The 10,635-nt window shown below is 41.4% G+C and overlaps 1 pseudogene; it reads right to left on the bottom strand.

The window, feature by feature from the left end:
• LOC131922600 (serum amyloid A-5 protein-like) overlaps positions 1–10,635 on the bottom strand; it is a 174,502-nt pseudogene that overhangs the window by 85,885 nt on the left and 77,982 nt on the right.

Here is a 10,635-nt window from a genome sequence, read left to right as displayed (position 1 = left end):
CTCTAGCTCTCAATTCGATTGGGCTCCTACTTGCAGGACAATCCCTGAGCTTTGGATGGACTGCTTTGTGCATGATCCATTTCTGAGTACCAGCTTGCCATCTGACCACAACAGCAGCCACTGAGACTCAGCAGCCTAAACGATGACAACTCTCTCCATCAGCAACAGAAACAAATGCCAAAGGAAGAACAGCAAGGAGGCATACTATAACAATTACATCTGCACCTGAAACTACATTAATCTCCTGCAAAAGCAAGGCTCAGAAGGGATATATAGAGACCCAGACACTCCATTGAACAAAACATTAGCAATTGTCTTCCAACTGGGACCTAGTACCTCCTTACTCACAAGAGATTTTATGGTGGATCATACTACAAGATAAGAATTCCCTTCTGGGGCATTACATACTCATCCCAGGAAAGATCCACCAAGATGAAGTTTCAATTCTGAACATTTATGCCCCAAACACAAGGGCACCCACATATGTAAAAGAAACATTACTAAAGCTTAAACCACATATAAAACCCCACACATTAACAGTGGGAGACCTCAACACCCCACTTTCACCACTGGACAGATCTCCGAAATCAAAACTTAACAGAGAAATAAAGGACTTAACTGATGTCATGACTCAAATGGACTTAATCGATATCTACAGAACATTCCATCCTAACAAAAAAGAATACACCTTCTTCTCAGCACCCCATGGAACCTTCTCTAAAATTGACCACATACTTGGCCACAAAACAAATCTCAACAGATACAAAACAATTGGAATAACCTCCTGTGTTCTATCAGACCACCATGGTCTAATGTTAAATTTCAACAATAACAAAAACTACAGAAAACCTACAATCTCATGGAAACTGAATAATACTCAACTGAATCACCAATGGGTTAAGGAAGAAATAAAGAAAGAAATAAAAGACTTCCTAGAGATCAACGAAAATGAAGACACCACATACCCAAACCTATGGGACACTATGAACGCAGTACTAACAGGGAAATTCATAGCACTAAATGCCCACATAAAGAAGTTGGAGAAATCTCACACTAGTGACTTAACAGCACACCTGAAAGCTCTAGAACAAGAAGAAGCAAAGTCTCCCAGGAAAAATAGACACCAGGAAATTATCAAAGTGAGAGCTGAAATCAATAAAATAGAAACAAAGAGAACAATACAAAAATTAATGAAACAAGAGTTGGTTCTTTGAGAAAATCAACAAGACAGACAAGCCCTTATCCAAACTAACCAAAAGACAGAGAGAGAGCATCCAAATCAACAAAATCCCAAATGAAAAGGGGGACATAACAACAGACAATGAAGAAATCCAGAGAATCATCAGGTCATACTTCAAAAACCTCTACTCCACAAAACAGGAAAACCTAAAAAAAATGGATAACTTTCTGGTTAGGTACCACATACCTAAGTTAAATCAAGACCAGGTAAACTATTTAAATAGTCCAATAACCCCTAAGGAAATAGAATCAGTCATTAAAAGTCTCCCAACCAAAAAAAGGCCAGGACCAGATGGTTTCAGTGCAGAATTCTACCAGATCTTCAAAGAAGAGTTAATACCAATACTCTCTAAATTGTTCCACACAATAGAAATAGAAGGAACATTACCAAACTCCTTCTATGAGACTACAATTACCCTGATTCCTAAACCAAACAAGGATACAACAAAGAAAGAGAACTACAGACCGATCTCCCTCATGAACATTGATGCAAAAATTCTCATAAAATATTGGCAAACAGACTCCAAGAACACATCAAAACAATTATCCACCATGATCAAGTAGGCTTCATTCCAGGGATGCAAGGGTGGTTCAACATACGAAAGTCCGTCAATGTAATACACCATATAAACAAACTCAAAGAAAAAAAACACATGATCATCTCACTAGATGCAGAAAAGGCATTTGACAAAATCCAACACCCCTTCATGATAAAGGTCTTGGAGCGATCAGGAATCGCTCCTAAACATAATAAAGGCAATTTACAGCAAGCCAACAGCCAACATCAAATTAAATGGAGAGAAACTAAAAAAAAATTCCACAAAAATCAGGAATGAGGCAAGGCTGTCTGCTTTCTCCATTCTTATTCAATACAGTACTTGAAGTTCTAGCCAGAGCAATAAGACAACATAAGGAGATTAAGGGGATACACATTGGAAAGGAAGAAGTCAAGCTTTCCCTATTAGCAGATGACATGATAGTATACTTGAGTGACCCCAAACATTCCACCAAGGAACTGATACAGCTTATAAACACCTTCAGCAACATAGCAGGATACAAGAACAACTCAAAAAAATCAGTAACCCTCCTATATACAATGGACAAAGAAGCTGAGAAAGAAATCAGAGATACATCACCCTTTACAATAGCCACAAATGACATAAAATACCTTGAGGTAACACTAACCAAGCAAGTGAAGGACCTATATGACAAGAACTTTAAGTCCCTGAAAAAAGAAATTGAAGAAGATGTCAGAAAATGGAAAGATCTCCCATGCTCAAGGATAGGCAGGATTAACATAGTAAAAATGGCAATCTTACCAAAAGCAATCTACAGATTCAATTCAATCTCCACCAAAATACCAACACAATTCTTCACAGACCTGGAAAGAATAATACTCAACTTCATATGGAAAAACAAAAAACCCAGGATAGCCAAAAGGATCCTGTACAATAACACAACCTCTGGAGACATCACGATCCCTGACTTCAAGCTCTACTATAGAGCTACAGTAATAAAAACAGCTTGGTATTGGCATAAAACCTACATGTGGACAAATGGAATCAAATTGAAGACCCTGACATTAATCCGCACACCTATGAACATATAATTTTTGACAAAGAAGCCAAAAGTGCACAATGGAAAAAAGAAAGCATCTTCAACAAATGGTGCTGGCATAACTGGATATCAACATGTGGAAGGCTGCAAATAGATCCATATCTACCACCATGCACAAAACTTAAGTCCAAGTGGATCAAGGGTCTCAACATAAATCCAGCTACACTGAACCTGCTAGAAGAGAAAGTAGGAAGGAGTCTTGAACGCATTGGCATAGGAGATCACTTCCTAAATATAACACCAGTAGCACAGACACTGAGAGAAACAATCAATCAATGGGACCTCTTGAAACTGAGAAGCTTTTATAGAGCAAAAGATACAGTCATGGCAAAGCGACAGCCTACAGAATGGGAAAAGGTCTTCACCAACCCCACAGCTGACAAAGGACTGATAACCAGAATATATAAGGAACTCAAGAAGTTAGACATCAAAATGCCCAACAGTCCAATTAAGAAAAGGGCTATAGAACTAAACAGAGAATTCTCAACAGAGGAAACTCAAATGGCTGAAAGACATTTAAGGAATTGCTCAAAATCCATAATCATCAGGGAAATGCAAATCAAAACAACTCTGAGATACCACCTTACGCCTGTCAGAATGGCTAAGATCAAAAACATTGAAGACACCTTATGCTGGAGAGGATGTGGAGCTAGGGGAACTCTCCTCCACTGCTGGTGGGAATGCAAGCTTGTACAACCACAATCAATATGGCGCATTCTTAGAAAATTGGGAATCCATCTCCCCCAAGATCCAGCTATCCCACTCTTGGGCATATACCCAAGGAATGCTCAATCATACCACAAGAGCACTTGTTCAGCTATGTTCATATCAGCATTGTTTGTAATAGCCAGAACATGGAAACAACCTAGATGCCCTTCAACTGAAGAATGGATAAACAAAATGTGGTACATATACACAAAGTAATACTACTCAGCAGAGAAAAACAATGACATCATGAGGTTTGCAGACAAATGGATGGATCTAGAAAAAATCATCCTGAGTGAGGTTACCCAGACTCAGAAATACAAACATGGTATGTACTCATAGGAGGATACTAGATGTGGAAGAAGGATGACTGGACTGCTACTCACATCACCAGGGAGGCCACCTGGAAAAGAGGACCCCAAGAAAGACACAGGGATTGCCCAATGATGGAGAAAGGGAAGAGATCTACATGAACAGCCTGGACATGAGTGGGGTTAATGAAGAGTGAGCGTCCAGGGAAAGAGAGCTTGGGGGAGTGGGAGATCCAAGCTGGATCAACAACAGAGAGGGAGAACAAGGAATAGGAGACCATGGTAAATGAAGACCACAAGAGAATAGGAAGAAGCAAAGTGCTAGAGAGGCCCACAGAAATCCATAAAGATACCCCCACAACAGACTGCTGGCAATGGTCGAGAGACAGTCCAAACTGACCTACTCTGGTGATGGGATGGCCAAACACCCTAATTGTCGTGCTAGAAACCCCATCCAACTACTGAGGGATCTGGATGCAGAGATCCATGACTAGGCCCCGGGTGGATCTCTGGGAGTCCAATTAGCAAGAAAGAGGAGGGTTTATATGAGTGAGAATTGTTGAGACCAAGGTTGGATAAAGCACAGGGACAAATAGCCAAACGAATGGAAACGCATGAACTATGAACCAATGGCTGAGGGGTCCCCAACTTGATCAGGCCCTCTGAATGGGTGAGACAGTTGATTGGCTTGATCTGTTTGGGAGGCATCAAAGCAGTGGGACCGGGTCCTGTGCTCATTGCAAGAGTTGGCTGTTTGAAACCTGGGGCCTATGCAGGATCGCTTGGCTCGGCCTGAGAGGAGGGGACTGGACCTACCTGGACTGAGTCTACCAGGTTGATCTCAGTCCTCCTCAGGGGAGGCTTTGCCCTGGAGGAAGTGGGAATGGGGGTGGGCTAGGGGGAAGGTGAGGGGGGCGGGAGGGGGGAGAACAAGGGAATCCGTGGCTGTTATGTAGAACTGAATTGTATTGCAAAATAAAAATTAAAAAAATTAAAAAAAATATAACACAGAGTACAACTGCAAAGCTGGTTGGCCCATGTAACTGTATCCTGAATGAATTGTGTGTCTTAAGAAGTGGAGACTTTAAAAATAAAGAAGATTTGCTTTGTAAAAAAAAAAAAAAAAAAAAAAAAAAAAAAGAAAAGAAAGAAAGGGGGACCATTGGGAGCCCATTGTCAGGTTCCTCATGGCTTTACCCAGCAGGTCCTCATAGAGAGGATGATTAGGACCAGGGGCCTGAGTGCAGGTGTCTGAGATGGTCTGCACTTGGCTGTGCTGGGGGGGGTCTTTTGCTCCCCCCTTGGCCTCTCTATAAATACCCTGGCGCAGAGACAGTCAGGGCCCATTGCAAAAGGTTCCAGGCCCTCTCGAGGCTATCCTTTATTTTCTATCTGTTTATCTCCGCAATATGAATCCTTCTATTTAATATTTCCTGCTGCTCACACTCAAGAAAACTCTGAAGAGCTGTGGGGTTGGTTGGTAAATGCCCCACAGACCTGAAGATGACCTATGCACTGAGAAGAGAGAACAACACCCCTATGAACCTGAAGAATGCTGGTGCCAATGGGTCCATGTTCTCCTCTATCCAACACCTGTAGTTCCGCTTGCCAGTCCTCTGTACTGACACCAGAGTTTGGATCAAGTGCAAAACAGGGTCAGGGAGTTCGTAATCTGTGCCTTGTATTTTTGAGGGTATGGATAAAGCTGGGTATCTAATGTTAAGCAGTGCTGTCTTGCAGAGTAGTCCAAGCCAGCCTATGAAGCAAGCACAGGAGAACCCACAATTTAAGAAATGCAATGACCCAGAACCCAAAGTGTCCTGAAAAACCTTCAGATTTCAGATCAATTTACAGCTTTAAGTTTCAGATTAGGATTTTTCAATCAGCAAATCCATGCCAACATTCCCACAGTCCAGAAAAATCCAAAGTATGAGACACTGCTGGTCCCAAACATTTTGGATAAGATGAGAAATACCCTCTGATGTTCTCATAGTATTTCACACAGGGCTTTCTTGTGTGAAAGCCCAAAAAGGCCTGTCTCTCTCACATACAAATAACCATTGAAAAGAACCGGAACTGGACCTGATGGTGATCTCCTATAGTCCTGTCACTGGGCAGGTTGAGGCACATGTATGCATGTGTGTATACATATTTCATACGACAAATGAAATAAAAGAGTAATGAAACAGTTTCCAGCTCTCATGATTAATAAGGCCTCTGGTTCTAATTGCATGCTTGGGGTTAATTTCTTTCTAATCACTAAGTTTTTAAGCAGTGACTAAAACTCCAGTAGAAATGTTTCTCCTTAATCCAAAAGTGAAGTGGGCTACAGAAAGTAATTCCCACTGTCACCAGAAGTCATTAGATAAATGGATCTCATTCACTAATGGAACACATGGTTTGAATCTGCAATGTCTCCCAGAGGCTCATGTTTTGACCACTTGTTCCCCAGCTGGCGACACTATCTGGGAAGGCGATGGAACCTTCAGGAAGCCCAGCTTCCTGGCAGAAGTAGATAATTAGGAGTGGCCTTTAAGGTTACAGCCCAGACATAGTTCTGGTCATTCTGCTTGTCCTGGTCAGCCATGACATGAGTAGCACTGCCACACACTTCTGCTGTCATGGACTGAGCCACTACACCATGCCCACCCTGCTGTGATAGACTGCAGATCACTGACCCTGAGCCAAAGTTAACCTTTTCACCATTGTTTCTGTACATATAGTGTCAACGGCAGCAAGAAGTAAACTAAGGGGCTGGCAAGATGGTTCTGTGGGTGTGCTGTCTAGTTTTGTGTCAACTTGGCACAAGTTAAAGTCACCTGAGAGCAGGCGAAATAGAGGTTTCCACTAAGAAAATGCCTCCAGAAAGTCAGGCTATAGGCAAACCTGCAAGGAACTTTCTTAATTAGGGATTGATGTGAGAGGGCCCAGCCCATTGTGGCTGGTGCCGCCTGGGCTGGTGGTCCCAGATTCTGTAAGAAAACAGGTTGAACAAGCAATGAGGGGTAAGTCAGTAAACATCACTCCTCCATGGCCTGTGCATCAGCTCCTGCCTCCAGATTCCTTCCAAGTTTGGGTTTCTGCCTTGACTTCCCTCAATGGACTGTGACTGGGGATATATAAGAGAAATAGACCCTTTCTTCCCCAAGTTGCTTTTGGTCATAGTGTTTCATGACAGCAGTAGAAACCCTAACTAAGACAGTGGGTAAATGTGCTGGCTGCCAAGCCTGATGACAGGACTTCAATTTTGGGACACACAGACTGCAGGGTGAGAACTGACTCCTTCAGCTATCCTTAGACCATCACGCGTGCTGTGGCACACACGTGCCAACACTCGCAGACACACATAATAATTGTAATAGAATGAAGGAGGGCTGGAGAGATGGCACAGTGGTTAAGAGCACTGGCTGTTCTTCCAGAGGTTCAATTCCCTGTACCCACATGGCAGCTCACGATTGTCTGTAACTCCAGTTCCAGGTACCTGACACACTCATATAAATACACAAGCAGGAAAAACAACAATGCACAGAGATTTTTTAAAAAATGGAATAAAAAGTAGAAAAAGAAAGTAATCCAAGTTATGGCCTGATTTTCAAATACTCATGTGTTTAATAACTGAAGTTATTCTTGAATCTCTGTATGAAAATGTGCTTCTGTCTTTGATATGACAGCCTGAAGGTCTTAAGACAGCAAGCCAACATAATCTGCACAAATGTAGCAAGATGTCAACTGCAGAAGTATACTGGTACTGACTGGAGTAGGTGTATGTGAGTGTGGTACACACGTGGCACAGCATGTATGGGGAGGTAACAGGTCGACTCTCTGGAGTCAGTCCTTTTCTGTCCTGGTGGAATTTGGTGATGGAATTCAGGTGGTCAGATTTAGATGGCAAACACCCTTACCTGCTGGCCATCTCACCAATCCTACTTCAAGTTTTCCATAGTAAGTTGTTGGAAGTGGGTGGAGGCACCATCATGCCATTGAACCTCAAATTCTCACAGAATTTTCATAGATTCACTCGTGGGAAAATGCATGACTATCCATGATGCAAAGTTTACCATTCATCGCTACAAAGAGAAAAAAATTAAGATGTCACTTTCATAAAATGAAGTTTTTAAATAAGCAAAGGTATTTCCTCATCCATTTATAAAACCTTTCAATGTATTTGTACAATTTTTCTGTACAGATTTGGTTTTATTTACTAATATTTCTATAACCATCCTAAAAATTGTGATTATCTAACCTGTAATGGGACCTATTACATACCTGAATATAAGAACATCTCACCTGAGAACATTCTTTAAAAATACAGATTCTAGGGGCCAGGGAGATGGCTCAGGGGTTAAAAAAAAATTGCTGCTTTTCCAGATGTCCCAGAACCCACATTGGGTGGCTCCAAACCACATGTAACTCGAGATCCAATGGAGTTTTCTTCTAGTCTCTGTGGCTACTGGCACATGCATAGTGCACATGCACCCACACACACGTATACACACACACACACACACAAACACATAAACACTTTTAAAATCTTTTTTTTCAAAACATAGATGCTGGGTACTCATTTGCTAGGTAACTCTAAGAGATGCCTAGGAATCAGAAATTTTGAAACCTTTAATTTGTTTGCTTTCTCAAACAGGGTCTCACTGTGTATCCTAAGAGGACCTTAAACTCTCTATCCTCCTGGCCCAGCTTTCTGAGGGCTGGAGTTATAGGTGTGTACTCTATCACCCATGTGATAAATTTAATTTACCAAATAAATCAGCCCATACTTCATTTGCTCAGTCCATAGCTGTCAAATATTATTCTGAGTATTTTGCTATCATAAATAATAATCACAAAAATTCTAATAGGTATCTCTCTTCATACACTGTTTTCTGAAGAGGATAAAGTGGGGGCACTCCCTTCTTAAAAAGCAAATATTTTAGTAAGCAGGCAACTGTGGTCACTGTTGCTCTGGGGAACCCACCACCCTACTGTAATCTGAGAATCACAGGGAACACTGGCAGATATTCAAAGCTATGCTTGCTATTTAAAAATGATTCATTAAGAGATTCCTATTAATTGGGGTAGAAAGAGGGCTCAGCAGCTAAAAGCACCTACTATTCTTGCCGAGGATTGGGGTTCAATACACATTGAACACATGAAGGCTTACAACCATCTCTGTAAGTCCAGTTCCAGAGAATCTGGCACCCTCTTCTGGCCTCTGCAGGCACGAGCCACACACAATGCACGTACCAGATACGTACGTACATGCAGTCAAAACACTATAACATAAAGCCGGGCATGGTGGCACATACCTTTAATGCCAGTACTTGGGAGGTAGGCACGATGATCTCTGTGTGTTTGAGACCAGCCTGGTCTACAGAGGGAATTCCAGGACAGCTAGGGCTGTTGCACAGAGAAACCTTGTCTTGAAAAACCAAAAAGAAAAACCACTCATAAAATAAAAATAATTCTTTTCAAAAAGAGAGACTCCTTTGCCTCTGTCACTATAACCACAGAATCCACGCTACTTTTGAGTCTACAACCCACAAAATGACTCCTATATTTTCAGTTGTCTAACCTCACCCCCACCATCTGCTACTCTGGTAATTAAACTCAAGGCCTCAATGTACAAAGCAAGTGTTCTGCCACTGAGCTACACCCCTAGACCACTCTTGTCTTATACTTATCTAAGTTCATAATGGTAAGGGAGGAATAGCTCAGTGATACATACCATGAGTTAGGTCCTGGGTTGATCCTAACCACCAAAAATAAATAAGTAAATTCATTAATTAAATAACTTTTTAAAGAAAAGGCTAAAAGCTAATTCATAATAATCTAATGTATGTCATAGCTACTATAGTAGCAGCATATACTTCAAAAAAATCACTAAAATTTTAAATGTCTCACCAAAAAAACAATTACATGTGGTTATTTAGACTGATTTAGCCATATCATAATATATAAATTTCAAAGTGTTATTTTAAATGTATACCATTTTTGTCAAGTAATCTTTTACCATGTTTTAATTCCAGCACTCTTAAGACAGAGGCAGGTGGATCTCTGTGAGTTTGTGGCCAATTTGATCTACATAGCCAGTTCCAGAACAGCCAGGCCTGCAAAAGGAGGCCTATCTCAAAATAGAAATCAAGTATTCATTATTGAGTTCACATTTATGAGTCCCCAAGGGCACTTTTCACACACAGTCTTATACATGCTAAACTAGTGTCAGGCCTTTGCAAATGCAAAACATTTGGTGTCCATCCTGTTGTTGTTAGGCTGGCCTCAAAGTCTAAAGCATATGTGTGTTACCATGGCCTGTACTGCTAAAGATCAAAATGGCACACAGTTATCACCCAAAGACATATAAAGCCTATGTTTCTTAAACAAGAATGTGGTGCTCTTTGCCCAAGTTTCTCTAAAATATCGTTTCCCTCTTTAAAAGGAGGTCGCATAGTACTCAATATTAAAAATCACCGACTGAAGAGACCACAGGGACTGTTTCTCTCACCTACCATCCAAGTTAGATCCAGCACTCATCAGAAATCAAGGGCGGTGTCTGGACAGAACCCAGGCAGGCTGAGAAGGCTGGGCTGGGCCTTTGTGTCCCAGATCTGCAGCCACAAGAATCACTTTTTGTCTTTTATCATATTGACAAAAACTAATGCGCCAAGTCTCAAGAATGCTTTCTGGGTTGGATGCAGTAAGAGAAGCCTGTAAATTCCAATGCTCCAGAGGCTAAGGCAGGAATAGTGATTAGACTTAGGAGCTCAGCCTC

Source organism: Peromyscus eremicus, chromosome 1 (assembly GCF_949786415.1).
Source record: "Peromyscus eremicus chromosome 1, PerEre_H2_v1, whole genome shotgun sequence".
Taxonomy (NCBI): Eukaryota; Metazoa; Chordata; class Mammalia; order Rodentia; family Cricetidae; genus Peromyscus; species Peromyscus eremicus.
This window is presented reverse-complemented; position numbering and strand designations above follow the sequence as displayed.